The 16,657-nt window shown below is 38.3% G+C and overlaps 1 pseudogene; it reads left to right on the top strand.

Annotated features, from left to right (window-relative positions):
- Positions 1-5,764: 5,764 nt before the first annotated feature.
- On the top strand, positions 5,765-5,873 carry LOC118002895 (annotated as a pseudogene).
- Positions 5,874-16,657: the final 10,784 nt, after the last annotated feature.

Genomic DNA, 16,657 nt, shown 5'->3' with positions numbered 1-16,657 from the left:
TATAAGCCTCTTGAATATCCTACAAGGCATTTCCACTAAAGTTGTTAGAAATGGCACAGTTTCAGAGATGTTTAAAAAGAAGTGTAATCACTGGACATATTTTAAAGCAGTTACACAGGTTCTACAAACCCTGGTCCTTATATGAAAATTTTCTTCGTATTTTTTATCATAACATAATTCGTCCTTATTACAAATAATTCAAACAAGGCAGAAGCATATAATGTAAAAAGTATACGGGCCTTCCTCCCTCCCTATCCATCTGTCCTACTCCCACTCCCAAGAGTAACCACTATTAATAGTTGATGTATATGCTTTGAGATTTTTCTATGTATTTATGCATTTTATCTGTAAGTAAGTATATATTTATGTGTTTAAATATATGTATATACATATCTGTCTAAAAAAAAGATATCTATGTTCAGAGAGCACGAGCAGGGGGAGGGGCAGAGGGAGACAGAGCTAATCTCAAGCAGACTCTGCACTGAGCGTGGAGCTCGATGCAGGGCTCGATCTCAGGACCCTGGGATCATGACCAGAGTCGAAATCAAGAGTCTGATGCTTAATTGACTGAGCCACCCAGGTGCCCCACATTTTCTGAGATTTTTAAAATATTACTTTTGTATAAGAAAACACTACTCATAGTCTAATCAGTGTGTATCAATAAACCTTGCAATGCCTTCCTTCCCATAATTAATGATCAGTTTTGAAAGGAATAAAGAATATATTATATTATTATTACTGTTCATCAAAATAGACTTCTTATGATACCTTATTTTATTTGCCAGTGTCATGCTCAGAATCTTTTCTTCTGGGTTTGCTTTGCAGTGAGTTACAGTGTTTTAGTCAACAGTTGGGGTGTGTGACTTTGCTTTTCTGAGTGCAAACGGAATATATTGCCTTTAAATTTTTAATCCAAGACTGTTAACAATTTTGTAAAAAGAAGCAATTCTATCCAAGAGCTGCCCTCAGTGACATCTGTACTCTTCCAGGCAGACATAATAAAAATAGTGGCAAACACAAGTTAGGAAAAAAAAAAAAAAAAAAAAGAGGACACACTAAAACCCTTTTCAGCCCTGTCTCCTGGGTTGTCACCATCAAATATGGCTACCAGTTAAGATCACATTTCACATCTCTGACACAGACGGTTTGACAAGAAGCAATCTGAAGGCTTTCAGAAAGAAATGTGTCTGTGGTAGTTTTTGTGTGATGTAAATATTACAAGGTCAAATTCATTTTTTTCCAGTGAGACAAAATGTTAACCTTACACTTGGATTCAAAGCTGACCCATGACATCACTTTTGGAATGAATATTTCTTTTCATTGGAAGGTGTGACCTAATCTCCATATTTCTTCTATGTATCTTATTTCCTAATTTGACTTTGAGTCAGAATCACCTTTTTTCATACATATGTTGATGCTTTCTGCTGCTGGAAATAGATCTGTAGGCTGTTAACAATTATTGTCATTCCTATTACATTCTAAAAATGCATTCTAAAGGTGGATTGATTCTGTAGTTTTATAATAACCTGAATGTGGCCCTGGTAAAGTGGATGGGAAGAATATTCAGAATATATCCTTTTCATATTAGACATTTAAATCCTTCAATGGTTTTGGGGTTTTAGGGAAACATTTTCCTGATCTTGATATAAATTACTAACACATATGAGCTTTTTTGTCTTGAATATTACATTGTGTTTGTTTACAATATTTATGTTAAAGTTGAGAGGTCAGATGTGTTTATTATGCATATATTTATAGATTATACAAAAATCTACCATGTGTAGCCTTGCCTTTATTACCCTGTAAATCTCAGACAGGCATATGTTCAGATCAATTCGGCAAATGTTTATTGAACACGTACTATGTGTCAGACACTAAAGCAGAGGTGAGAAGATGAGTAAGACACTGATTTGGCTCTTACATATTCACGATGTGGATAAATTGCAGGAAAAACAGATATTGTACTATGTTTTTAGAAGAGTAACTCAGTACATCTTTAAGACAGGACACAATGGTGGGACACATTTAAATAGTCACATGTGGTTTGTGACTCCCATACTGGACAGTACAGGTCTATAGGATAAGAATGTAATTCATTCACTGAAAATCTCGTTCTTGAATACTATGAGGTTGTAGGGAAACACCATATAGTATTCAATGAAAAAAGTCAGTTTCCAAACATTATTCACAATTTTGATCTTAGTTAAAAATTACAAGCACATACATTGATACACATACAGGAATATAGAAATATACCAGAATGTTCACGTGGACTAAATCTGTATGTTGAGATTATGATGACCTTTATTTATTTATATTCATCTGTGGTTTTCAAACTCTTCATAATGAACATGTGTTATTTTATAAGCAGAAAACATCAAACGTGGAGAAAATTCATCTTTTTAATATTATAGAATGCAGTGCTCTTATAATAAGTTTTTAAAATCTAAATTGTAAATCTGATGTAGTTTTACCTTTAAAATACACATTATAGCTATGTTCTCAAAACCACTTTATTCTTAACCTATTGGTACATTTCTAAATTTATTAAGGCTCTCTTGAAACGGGTCTTTACGCCCATCAATAAAAATACCGTATGTGTCTTCATAGATTTTAAAATAAGAAGCTTACAGGTCGTGATCCTGGAGTCCCTGGATCGAGTCCCGCATCGGGCTCCCTGCTCAGCGGGGAGCCCGCTTCTCCCTCTGACCCTCCCCCCTCTCATGTGCTTGCTCTCTCTCATTCTCGCTCTCTCAAATGAATAAATAAAATCTTTAAAAAAATAAAAATAAATAAAATAAGAAGCTTAGCAGAAAAAAGAGAGCACAGAGGGGCTGCTACTGCTGCAGTGATCACTGAGATTTTAGAGAACAGAGGGCAGCAAGCTTAATTGGTTTTGAGCAGAAGTTTTCGGGATCAGTCAAATCTGGGTTTGGATCATGGCTTTGACACTTACTGGCTTGAAAAAAGGTCTCTATGAGACCTTGAATAAAGCACTTTAAGTTTCTGAGTCTTGTTTTCTCATCTGAAAAATGAGAATATGGAGATCTGCTGTGCTAGGTTGTTGCAAGAATTCAGTATATAGTACTTGTAAGATCCCAGGCATGAAGCACATAGTAGCTGATCAATAAATGTTTGTTATTCTGCCTAACCTCTTTTACTCCCAACCATATAGTCTAAACATTGACTGAGTGGTATCCCCTGCAAGGAAGGAACTGACAAAATACTGGAAAAATGATATATGGAATTTGATTATTTAAAATGTTTCAACCCTCAGTCCCATCCTCACTGAAGACTTTCTTGGCTAATATCAGACTAGACTCGTTCTACTCCAAAAGGAATAAGATTCCAGATCTCATCTTGATTCTAGGTAGTAAGCTATATATGCCAAATCAAAATAAATTTGTTTATATCAGCTGACTATTTAATGCAAACAGAGAGCACTTCCTCCCTGCTTGTCCTCTGGCTGGCTCCTATTCAACTGTCAGCTCTCAGCCTTGATGATACTTTCTGGGACATCTTCTCAGACACTTCAAGCCTGGATCTGACCCTTCTGTGTGCCCCTTATCTTGCTTAGTTTTAAGTATATGTTAACTGTCTTCCTTCTCAGCTAGCATGTAAGTTTTCAGAGGGCAAGGACTCTATGGTCCTTATTGTGTTCACAGTCTTGAACAGTTTTGACTCATGGTAGCTATTCAATTAGCATCTGTTCATGTGACTTTTTGGGCAGAATTCACTTGTTTGTTAATGGAGCCTACATACTAACAATGGTCTAAATGATTTTTTTCCATTTTTTTTTATTCCTCTCAGTCCATAGTACTTTTCTTGCTGTGTTTTCACATTCTCCTGAAGAGCTAAGGAAGAATCTAAATCTGTCATCTTACCTGTCCCCATTTTATTTCTTCCTCACAGTGGACTTATCCTTCTGCATACTCTTGCTCCCAGTTGACTCATGTCTACCTTACAGTCTTCCTCTTAGCTGTAGTATACCAGCTCATCAGACAGCCAGTGTAAATATATGTCTAGTCTCTCTTTTACCTTTTTGATTGATTGATTCTATTATTTAACATTTCATGTAGATGAAAATAGGTTTGGCTTCTTGAATCCAGAGCTCCGAGTTCCTCATCCTTTCCCTGTGACTGTTTTCCTCCCTTTTCCCTCTGTCCCTCGGAGGCTGTTTCTCTCATTACACAAGGCTTAATCCTTAGCAGCTAAATTCCAGGTGCTCTCTAGGACCTGCCAGCTCAGGGAAAGGGGTGGTGTTAAATGTGATGTGCTTCATGCCCTTCCTTCCTGCCTGTTAAGAGTATCATTTTCTCCAGTTGACCCAGTGAAGGAAGGTTAGCAAAACGCTTCCTAGTCCTAGGTCAGATCATAGCCTCCAGCCCGGACCACCAGCGTTGGCAGGGGATCGGGTCACTGCCAGACACGTGGACATATGCACAAGGGCTCTATTTTTCTTGGGCTGAATTGAGTAGTCTTCCTGCTCCCTCCTCTCCTAGGGGTTTACAGAGATGGAAAATAAGTTTTCTCTTTTGGCAAAATAGCAGGGAAGTTCAGAGAAAGACGTGTTTGGGCACCAAGTCAGGAGGAATAGGAATCCCTGGCTGAGTTGGAGAAGTGTAGTCTATTCATTTCGTTCCTGATTTTCCAGGCTTCCCCCCTACCCTTTTATAGGTTTCTCTCTCTCTCCCTCTGGAGATACGTATTAGTGTAATGAGTTTCAGGATTGTCCAAAAAGAATTTTATCTTAAAAAGCTCTCAAATATTGAATACCTGGTTAACTACTTACTCAGATTAGGTGAAGTGGGTCTCTCTTCCTCTCATTCTCTCTCTTTTTATTTCCTGGTCTTTGATATTCTAGTAGCTCAGTGTCCACTTAATTTTGGCAGCTTGGAGATCCCATTTTATTTTATGAATGTTCATTGAGGAGAGGTAATATATATGCCCCCACCCTCCAAACCATCTACATTTGTTTTCTGTATTATATGATTTAGTGCTTGGCTATAAATGACTCTATTACAGATTCCTTTCCCTTCTATGCTACCCTTTAATATGTGAATTTACAAGGGGCAGTAGATTTCCCAGAAGCAATATACATATTTTTAACAGTACGTGGGGAGGCTGAACTAACTTGTGCTGAGAGTAATGGACTGGATATGAAGGAAATGGGGATTGGCACAAATAGCTGACCTCAGTTACAACCTTTTCCAGTGCCTTCTCGCCTCTACCACACGGTACTGTCCAAAGTATAGTTAAACCTCTAAAAGAAAAAAAAAAATCACATCCATGGTCATGAGTTTTGAATCTAATAGAACCTAGGCAACTTTCAGTCAATGCATGGTTGCTCATAAATTGTCACTTGTTCTTTTACAAATTTAAGAAGTTTATTGGGGGTAAACATCAGCGGCTCATGCATTGGACCATCATGTAAGTTATACTTCAGTCTCTGTAGTGAATCTTAGTTACTCTCGTTTTTTTTGAACACTTAGTTTTTGCCTCCAAGGGGCAGAATACAGTTATACCTTGTAACCAGGAGCTTTGCCTTTAGGAATGACATGTAGCTTTGAAAAATATTGGGTCTTTTCTGCAGTTCAATCTCAAATCCATTGACATTTTCATTTTGTCATTTCTGGGGTGTGTTTTGTAACTAGACCCCAGCTATTCCCTATATTTAAACTGTGATAGATGGATTTCGATATTCCACTTTATAAGCAAAAAGCTTGCACGGTGGTAGGAATAATAGAATAAAAAAGAACAAGTGAGCTTTGCGCAGTGGCAGTATTGTAGCCAATGAGGTTTATCCGAGGCGCGATTATTGCTAATTGAAAAAAGAACAAGTGAGTGAAACCGCAAAATAAACACAAAAGTGAACTTGATACCAGAAACATCATTCAGCTGCCGCTTTCTTCTTCTTTTCATGCTGAGGTCTCCATGTGAGATAAGTTTCATTAGTTGGGATAAGCTCGGACTCTGTGGAATTGACTTTATTTTGTTCCCATCAGAACCTAGTATCTCTGGCAGTTAACATAGGCAGATAGATAGAGAAATAACTAACATGTCATTTATACTTTCCGGCCTGGAGTTGTTGTGCGCCAGTATTGTGGGAACACCAAGGAAGGAAGAAATACATTCACCTGGGATAATCAAAGATGGCTTCACGGAGGAGGTGCGGAGGTGAAGGGGCGGTATTTTGAAGACATAGGAGTTGGACTGGGTGGAAGGGATCAGAAAATCATTTAGCCAGGGAGCATAGCACATGCAAAGGCAGCATTGCAGAAGGGCCTGGAGGGATGGGGTTGTAGGGAAGTGCTTGGAGGGGCTAGGCGGAGGGATCTCTAGGACTGAGGGAGCCACAAGAGTTTGGCAGTGCAGCGCTTGAAATGATGGTATGCTGGGCGAAGTGACTGGACTTTCTCCTCTAGGCAATGGGGAGCATTGACATTTGAAGCAGAGAAGATGATAGAGTTGGTTTCTTAGAAAACCATCGATTTTAATATTTAAAAATGAATCGAAAGGTGAAGACAGTCTTTTAAAGTAAAAATGAAGGGAGACTTTGATCAAAAGTGAAGGAGATCATCTAACATTCTGGAGAAAGCTATTTGTTACATAGGTTCCAGTTTCTCAGGAGAGCTCTTGAATCTCCAAAAAGAATAATGATTTTTTATCGGCCCAGTATTTCCATTAATGGTTCTCTTTTATTAAGGAGACGTGCATTCTGAAGGATTTTAAAAATACGATATATTACTATTTATCACACTATAAAACATGAGTTGGAAAGGTAGCATTTCTAGCCTTCGGTTCAGACTCTCTGATTCTGAGGTCCCAGATGGAATTGAGGACCATGAGCCTCCTGATGAGACGGAGTTGGGTCATTTCCTTTCTGCGGTTGGGAAAGCCCACTCCAAATTGTGAGTAAGTGTTACTGGCATAATCGTGGTGTGAAAATACTGACTGCTAAAACCAAAATGAGAAGAACTGAGCACTGCCCATTAAGAAACCATCCCAGATGATTAATTGTACTGAAAAAAAAAAAGACGTCCTTTAAATATTTGCCCTCCAAATGGATTATGCCAATTTATACATTATGTATTTGTTGATATTGTCAGTATAATGGCGGCAGAATTACAACTTTGAATCAGACTTCCCCAATTAAACTGATGATTCAAGTGGTCTTAACTGTCTCAGTGAGTTCTACCTCCCTTTGACAGTGCTTAATAAATGCAGATCTAAAATACCAGCGTTGTAGCTTTAAAAATATGCATATTTTCTGGCTGCTGAGAAAAGTAAAAAGTAAACCCCAACACTTGGATTTCAACCATTGAAGCAAAGACAGAGAGATGATTGAATTCAGTCTTAAATTTTATAGAACTAAATTTAATGGTGAGCACAATCGCACTCTGTGGTGATTGTTTTCAGAGCTGCTTTATTAAGTTATGTAATGGCAGGAGTTCAAACTCAGTGATTGTCGAAATGGTAAATTTAAGGAGTATTTGAGATTGCCTGCCAATATGCAAGTGTAAGGGGTTTCAAAGTACAGAAAATATTATTTCCACCTTCCCATTTCTGTAGCTTATTATTCTTATTCAAACAGTTTTTAGGGATTATATTTAATACACTGCCTTAAAAATGTTTAAAAATCTCATTTTATTCCCCAAAGATTTGTTTTTTGCTGTTGCGATTAGATGATGACAGCTAGCTGGCTTTTAAAATTGATCAGGAAGTATTCTGGCAGTCATTCAGTGTTGTAATAGCACTTTAATGGATATGAGCTATTCACCCAGATCAGACTCAATGTCAAAACAGGCGAAAATACAGCTGTCACTCTGGACAACAAGATACTCATATGCAAGCAGCTGCTTAATACACTGTAGAAAGGCAGCCTTTTAGTAATATTTAAAAGGTGTGTCAATGCCAGTGTATGACTGTCCTATAAAGTTGGGGTGTGCCGTTTAGAAAAGAGGAGGATGAGGACATGCCTGTATTTTATCTGTACACTTATTCAAAGCGTATCCTATGAACATCATCTATGTATATACTGTAGATAAGCAGGCCAGTGTTACAAATTTCTTCTTTCTTTTAAATATGTACAAAAATACTTATATACGCACACAAATGCCTATTTGACGTTTTTGGTTGAAGCATGGTGTTCATGAGGTCAGAATCCTTTATCAGTCTCCATATGAGGCCAGTAGACTCTGCTCCAAACTAAATTCAAGTACCGATCCCTCTCCCCGGCTAGTCAACTTCTACATGCAGGCATTGCTTCTGAGAGCTGGAACTGAAAAAGCACAGTCAGGACAGTTACTGGTGCAGCTACTCCCAGTATAGTGGATTGGAGTCATCTCCATCATCACCTCAAGGGATAGTACCTCACTCTGCTAACACCAATGACTGGTGATGTCCTGTCATGAAAAATATCAAACCAACTTCATTAATTTATTTAATTCTTGAGTTAGTTCTGTGAACTGTGTGGCAGAGGGTAGTTCATTTCCCAGTTTTATGGGTGAGGCAACCAAGATGCAGAATGGCTAAGTGAACGTCAGTGTCACATGCCTAGTTATGACTGCAGCTTAGATGTCAGACTCCGGGTTCAGTTCTCTTTTCATGACATAATTCCTCCATTCATAGGTCCAGCTCAGCACCTGTTTTATGAGCATCTATTGCATGCCAAGCATTCTTCTAGATAGGGTAGGTGGTACAAGGTGAGTAAAATAAAGATCTTGATCTTGAGCTCATGGAGCTGAGAATGTAGACAGTTATTGCATATAACTAGACATAATCCCAAACCCAGTAGATTCGAGAGTAAGGAAGGAAATCAGATGCTGTGAAAGTACGGAAGGGGGGGTGCATGTGTAAGGGAAGCCCGCATGAAAGAGACTCATCTTTTTATTTTTTATTTATTTATTTTACTGAAGTCTAAGTTGACACACAATGTTACGTTGGTTTCACATGTACAACATAGTGATTCAACAAGTCTGTACATTGTACTATGCTCACCACAAGTGTAGCTACCATCTGTCACCATAGTTGACCTTAGTCACCCTTTGAAATCGACTGTGATGAGGTCTAGACCTTCCCAGGTGAAGAGTAAGATGTAAGCAAGGACAAAAGTGTATTCAGATGAGTAGTCACTGCTCACATTGACCAGAATACAAGATAAGTGCAGGAGAACAGCACATAATGTGACCGGAAAAGGATTGCCTGAAACATTTGACTTAATTCTGCAGACAAAGGGGACACTGGGAGGTTCTGAGCAAGGCAATGACAGATTGGAACCATGTTTTAGGAAGGTTGATTTGGCAGTGGTGCACCAGAGAGATTGAAATGGAGAGATTAGGTGCATGAGGAGACCAGTTAGAAGTGCTTACAACATTCAAGGCAAAAGGAAATAAAGGCCCTCACTAGGGTGGCAGCATGTCTGTGGGTTTATAAGTGGAGCTTCTGAGTGCATTAGAACATCATAGTGCATGTGATTAGTGTCAACAACTTGACTTCCAACTACCAGCGTCCTTGCTCCAGGAATTTCTCTGGCTACTGCAGCCCTCGCCAGGGAATTAACGTAGTCCCCAGTGACTGATGGAGATGGTATGTTAGTCCACCAGGTTCTTCACCACGTGGATGGGGTAATCCTGAGGTGCAGTTTACACTGGCTCCCAGAGTTCCTTGGCAGAGTTCCTTAAGCTCTAGTGGCCCATAGTGGTCATATTGATTTTGTATCCTTATTGACTGCTTTTCACTTCCCCAACAGCTTTCCAGTATTTCCTTCACCTCCAAATAAATGATTTGCACTCAAATCTTTATTTCATTGTCTGCTTCTTGGGGATCCTAAACAGACAAACTCAAGTTCCCATTTGATCTTGTGACTGAGTCGGAAACTTTCACTGGCACCAAGTTCAAACTTTGGTTCACACTAGAAATTATAATTTGTTCCTTTCTTCATCCAGAAATAGGTTCAGCATATCTGTAATCTCTTGATACCCAAGTCATATTATCAAATCAAGCAGGAACTCTAAGCAGTGATTTGGCCCAGTCTCTTTGTGTAGACAAACAAGTGTAGATCTGAAAACATTTCGATGGAATGTAGAAGTAAAATTAATCAGTTGTATTATATTAATATCTTCATTTCACTCAAATAAATATATAGACCTATTTGTTCACACATATGTACTACATATTGTATATGTCCTCGTTAAAATCTGTGAACCAGTTAATGTCCATTGCCTATTAGAAAATTAGTAGATCATACCCACGGTGTCACATCTATTCTGTGCCCAATGGTTCATTTGCTTAACTGATGACCACTCTCTCCCATTAAGAGCCATCATACATCATATAATAATGATACCTTCCGTATTTACAGTCCACAGCTATACCAGTTACCTCTCAATTACATTCTAACATTGGCCAAATGTCAAGCCTTGATTATATTTATTCCTTTGTCCCCATAGTTGGCATATTGATGTTCCTGTAATGTGTTAAGAATATGTAGTAAATTGTTAAAATAAAAACCCAAATTACCGTTGTAGTCACAGTTGTCCACTGACCCTTAGCTTTTGAGCCTTATGCATACTGTACCACTACATTTATCCAGTGATATTTGGAGATGTTATTTAAAACCAAAATAGCAAAACAAAGTTATAATAAATGGAAGTAATGAGGATTATATAAATCAATAATCAGTCACCCTGAGGAAAAATAGTGGTGTTTAATTGTACTTTTTGTGCTAGGTGTATGGAATTTTTTTCTTCTAATTTGAGTGAAGGGCTATTTTCAATGTGGGGTTCAGGTTTATTTCTGATTTGCTTTCTTCACTTTAAGGACATTATTATAGAATTATAGAATTTAGCGATGAAAATATTACACATTATTACATGAAATCAGGAGTCAAATTACAGTAGTATTTCTAAAGTAGGAATAACAGTCTGAATTTTTAGGGACATTTTATCTTAAATATTGCAAAAAAGGTCGTGTAACATTGTAAATAAATCCTTGAGTCTTTTTATGCTCATTCTATTAAAATGTGATTAACTTTGTCTATACTTGGTGGTGCACTGGAAAATAAAGTTAAAGATGGTTTTCTAATATGTAAAACTATGAAATTGCTACTATATAGTGGTTACTTTAGGCATTTAAAATGTTAATATATTTGCCTACAGAATATATATGCATTTATGTATATATAATTTTATTTTAAGAAAGTGAAAAGCACTTTAGGGCATGGTATGGATATTTTCAAAGAAAGTTTTGACTATAAATATTAAAGTAATTATATTTAATTTGGTAACACCAGATACTCTTTTTCTGGAGCAATTGTAGATTATAGGGCCCTCAGAAACATCTCACTCAATGATCTTATTTCCTGAATAAGAGAACTAAGGCCAGGATTAGATAATGACATTACTAAAGAGACCACAGGACCAGTGAAAGGTTAACACTTTGGGGCACTTTGCTCATTGTCTTCTGAGCCTACTTCTGCAATTCTGATTCCTTGGAAAAGTTTTGTTGAAACAAAGTTATTATTTTCTTTTAAGATCGTCTGTCAGTTTATAAGAAGCCAATTTCATAGAAAAGTGAAAAAAAAGTCAGGCTGGTTGCTGTGTTTTAATCAATGCCAATCACATTGATTAGATGACTTTCTTTTACTTAATGACTGAACTGATCATTTATTTTGATATTTTGCAGACACCTAATGAAAGAGCATCATTTAAAGAGTTGGTCTTATTTTCTGAATGTATTTAGTGAATTTTGCATATAAATTAAGCCGACTAAACTATCTATTTAAAACGTACATAATATTCACTAAATGGGCAAGCAAAAATCAAGGGCCTTTTGAGGACATTTTTAAAATTGGCAGCGATCTCTTTGACTTATTTTTATCTGTTATTATTACCTGAAGGCAGATTTTTGTCTGTTTTGATGGGGCTAGAACTTGCCTTGGGAGAATAACAGCCTTGCACCCCGAGATGGAAACCCTTGCTGGTATTTTTTGACATTTCAAGTATTTTCATGTTGTGTTAGAGCTTAACCTCTACTGTGCACATGCCTGATCTTCCCAACTAAATTGTAAGCTCAGTCTTATACATCTTCAAATCCCCTGGAGTCCCAGCAGAGTGCCTCTTCGTTGCTGCTCAATAAATATTTGTTGTTTATTTCAGAACTAGTTTTAATCTTTGTTGCCATTCAGGGCTTTGAAAATATATAACAGACATTAGGCAGAAACTTGAAATGCTTTTTATCAGTTGGGGCAGCATTTTCCAATTACTTTGCACAAGAGAGTGCCAAGGGACATTTTAGAATTGTCTGGGCTACCAATATGGCTTTAAGGGTAAACAGACTTCACTGACATGAGCTCTTCTCTTCGTACCATTTGCGCCTTACCCTTCTTAGCAGCATCCCAGCACTCTTGGGCTTTGGGTAAATGGGACACTTTTACCTCTATGGATGTCCCCCGTGCTTTTTGATCACTTCCTTGTGGATATGTGGTTTTCATAGAATTGTGATATGGGAGGCTAGTTTCTTGGTCTGAAGGAAGATCAGAGAAGTAGGGTAACAAAAACAAAAGCACCTTATGCTTTCCTAATTTATTTTGATACTGCCCTGGGAGCCATTTCCTTTTTAATCTGGGGGGAGTTTATGCACAACTTATAGTGCTCTGGTGGCCTTTACTGATGTCTGGGAGAAGAGATCCCTGGGCTACGCCATAGCCATATTCTTCATCTTTTCCCAAGTCTGCTTCCAAAGCAAGGGACTCTGGAAAGCAGAGGTGTTGGAATTCTGCGGGGTGAGAGGATGGGGAGGGCAGGGTGCTGTAATCCTTACTGAAGTTTCTAGAATGGCTTCAGTAATGCTAGGGAGCTCAGGGGCCATGAGTTCTGGGCCAGTTCTCTGAAGAGGGAGGATTAATTTTTAGTAAAATATACAATAAGTGATGGCAGCTTGGGAAGGACAAAGTGCTCACAAAGAACAGTGATCAAAGTGATGGTGGAGGTCAGCCAGGAAGGAGGGAGGATAGTATTGCTGCTTGGGACTCTACAGGGTTGATACTATACAGACCTTTAACCAGAAAGAGAGTAGTGGATGCCTAAAGGTGATATAAGGGGGGGGAGGGAAGGCCAATAGGAGCCGTACAGATCACAGAATTCCTGGACTCTATCATTTTGCCAGGGTCAAAATAAAGCTTGGGACAATGTGGTGGCACAACATCGATTACCGTGGTGTGTAACACCTGAAGCAGAGGTTTTCTGAAAGGCCACTTGAAGATTTATAAAGTGAAATAAAGCTCACGGCATAGCAAACTTACTCCTAGCCTTAATTGTCATATAGCATGGAAGGACATAATGTTGTCTACTTCCACATTAAACACAGAAAAAAAAAAATCAAACCTTGTTGAGAAAGAGAAGAGTATCTTTGAAGGATGCAGAAAGAATGGATGTTTTCAGGTACCTGAGTTGAACAAAGTACATGAGAATATGCAATTGCCCTGCTCTGTTTCAGACCCGTCAAGGGGTTACCTGCATACACACGTGGGCATCTTACTCAAGGCATCATCTTTATTATATTGCAGAAAAACTATCTCCATCTTATGAACTGGTGCTGCAGTTTAAAGCGGTACTCGTGACTAAGCACCGTCTTTATCGCTTGGGAGTTTTTTTGGGCTTTTTTTTGGTATGGAGATTGAACTGCTGTGCTCTTGCTTAGAATGCACTTCGGCACTATGGTTCCTGATTGAAAGTGCAGAGAGAGTGGGGACAGTATCAAAACAGAAGCCAAGAATGATCGTCTCAGGAATGAATATGCGAACGAGCTACCTTAATTAGGCTTAAAAATGTTAACAGTATGTTTGTGAGTTCGAATACATATTGGGCTAACATCTATCCTTTCTAAATTCATATTGTATATTCAGATAGGTGGTTGGGATGTTGCTAAACTTCTCAAGATGATATATTAGCCAAAATATGTGTTGGAGAAATGAGTCCTACTGTATATATTCAAGATTCCCAAAAGATATATTTCCAATAACAAAAGTTTCTGTGAAATGCCTAGAAAAGTTGGTCTCATGCCTTGAAACCATTCGGAGAAATGGTGACACATCAGCTAAATTGCAGAAATACTTTAATGGCAAGTTTCTGTATTACTCTTTACTTCAGTTGTTTTACTCTATTAAACTGATCTTCCTAGATGACCGATTGGATTGATTATCCTTATGAACTCCCGTGGACTTTTTGGTTTGGATGTTTGGACTTTTTTGATACATTGGATTCAAAGGAGACAGTTTGGTCTTGGGAAGGGTCATGTCACTTGATTTCCATCTACTTTCCCTACCCGTGGGTAGTTTCTTCTTATTTGTTAGCTTCACTCGTGTGTGTGTGGGGGGGGGGGGGGGGGGGGACTCTATTTCTTCCTCTTCTCTAATATTTCTCCCTATCTGAGCTTCTTAGTTTTCCTTAGTCGGATAAAAAGGGAGTGTGCTAATTCTTTCTCAGTTTTTAAACCCCTTAAAGAAGGAGGCTTGGGAACGAATGGAATGATTTCAAGAATCTATCAAGATATATGCCTTACTTGCCATATTTTTATTTCTGTGGCAAATAGCAAATTGATCCTCACTTATAAATAACAAACAAGAGGCATGCAGGAAGAAGAGGCAGTGAAAGGCCTGCGTGGATAACTGGTATCAGTTTAACAGAAATAATGATTAGGTGGAGAAATGATATAAATAATTTAAGAGGATGTCCCTGTGCTCTTTCTGATAAAATCTCAGTTTTCCAAAAAGAGAAAATATTTATGTTTCTGAACAGGAAAAGCAAGTGTTCCAAAAATAATGTTTGAAATATACATACTATGCATAGCAAAGTTAGTATTTTTTAAAGGGATAATGCTGTTATCATCACAAGAAAATTATATTCCACACTAGCTGGTTGCATTTGGGTTAGCTGTACTATGTGTTGAGTTCACACATGGGAAAATCAGTTTTCTCCAATGGGAAGGCAAATACAAGGAAGCCCTGTTTCCAGTTGTTTAGCATCATAAACATCCAGCAGCTATTTTATTTTCCTAAGCTCACCCAACTGATGTAAGTTTTGAAGGTGGGGAAATGTTGATGGTCACAGTCAAGGCAGAATACAAGGTCGTTGTCATAAATTAATGGCATTTTATTGGAAACAGTTTACTAGTTATCTTAGGACAACTTGAAGCAGGATGCAGTTTGTTATAGATTGATTCCTGGATCTTATTGAGTATGGATGGCTTTTCAGAGGTGAGGAACAAGAAGAGTCCATGTGCAGCCATGGGAACACAAAGTGACATTTTTGGATGCCATCAATATCCTATGTGTGACTTCAAAGATTTACCCGTGAGGCCATGACCAAGAATTCTTTTTTGAGAGGCTGGTTTCCATGAATCGACTTCTTTCATTGAGTGATCTGTAGCATCATTTTGACTACCTAAATGATGCTCAATGTGAGGTCATTCTGCAGAGCTTGTCATCTTATGCTTTGGCATTCACGTCTGCTTTTATGACATTTTAATAAGTGAAGGAAATGAACCTCCCACAACATGGTTACCTTTTTTTAAGGTACATCCTTGCTACCCATGGAAGCCTAATTTCCATTATATTCACTCTGCTACAGAAATACTTATTGCCAGGAAGGAGATATTTACTGGAATCCACGAGTCCAGAATTCATCATGATTCAGTGTGAAATCTGCTGCCCTTTGCCCCCCACCCCCTCTCGGACTGGAATGAAATGTGCCTTAAACTGAAGTGAAATACATCACATGCAGCAACCGTGGGCCCTCTCTTTGCCTCTATTCCTGGTGTGAAATCGATACACTATCTTTCCTCCTGACCTGTTCTGTGACCTCCATTGCAGCTTTCATGCTGAACAGCAATTGCTTTGAACAGTCTGGGCCTGCCACAGCTCACAAATGAGTCTCAGCTTCTGTCTAAAACTGGTGCTGATAACAAAGGCCTGATTTTAAATAATGCAGCTGTAGTCGTCTTCTAATTATGAATTACATGGAAGTGCAAGCTCCTCTATTATTAAACACTTTCAATAGCAGGCACGGTACATGTGCAGGGTACACACAGGGGCCTAGGGCCCGGCAATCAGGCCCTTGTGTTTTTCTGGCTAAGTTTGGGTTGGTAGAGAAGGGGGAAGAGACACGAGGTATATTTACACATTTCCTTTATTTTCTCCATAGAGTTCTATTTGTTGATATATTATTATTTTTTCCAGGTGAAGCTCTATTTCTTTTTTTTTTTCTGAAGGAAACATTTTTGAATACTGGATGATAAGATCTTACAACACAAGGAAGGACTAGTTGACAAATACTTGCTTTTCGATGGAGTGGATTTTACTAATGAAATTCCAGGTTTAGGCTGTTAGGATTCTGACTTACTGGAAGGAGTGGTAGTCCCCTGCAGGAATATTTCACCTTTTGATCACTCTGTAACTGAAATGGGGGAAGTAGAAGTATCTTAGGATAGCATTTCAGCCATTTTCAGGAGGCCCTTTCATGGAGGAATTTATTGTATCAAGGAACTAATAGGCGTTTTGATGCGTGCTAAGAAAATGAATGTATAATTAGCTGAATTGCTTTACTTGGCTTTACCAGACTAGAAATCAAAGGATGAATGAAGTGCTGGGTCAGCCTGG

Source organism: Mirounga leonina, unplaced genomic scaffold (genome assembly GCF_011800145.1).
Source record: "Mirounga leonina isolate KUSES-001 unplaced genomic scaffold, KU_Mleo_1.0 Mir_84, whole genome shotgun sequence".
Taxonomy (NCBI): domain Eukaryota; kingdom Metazoa; phylum Chordata; class Mammalia; order Carnivora; family Phocidae; genus Mirounga; species Mirounga leonina.
Note: the sequence above shows the minus strand (reverse complement) of the source record. Positions and strands in the feature narration are given on the sequence as shown.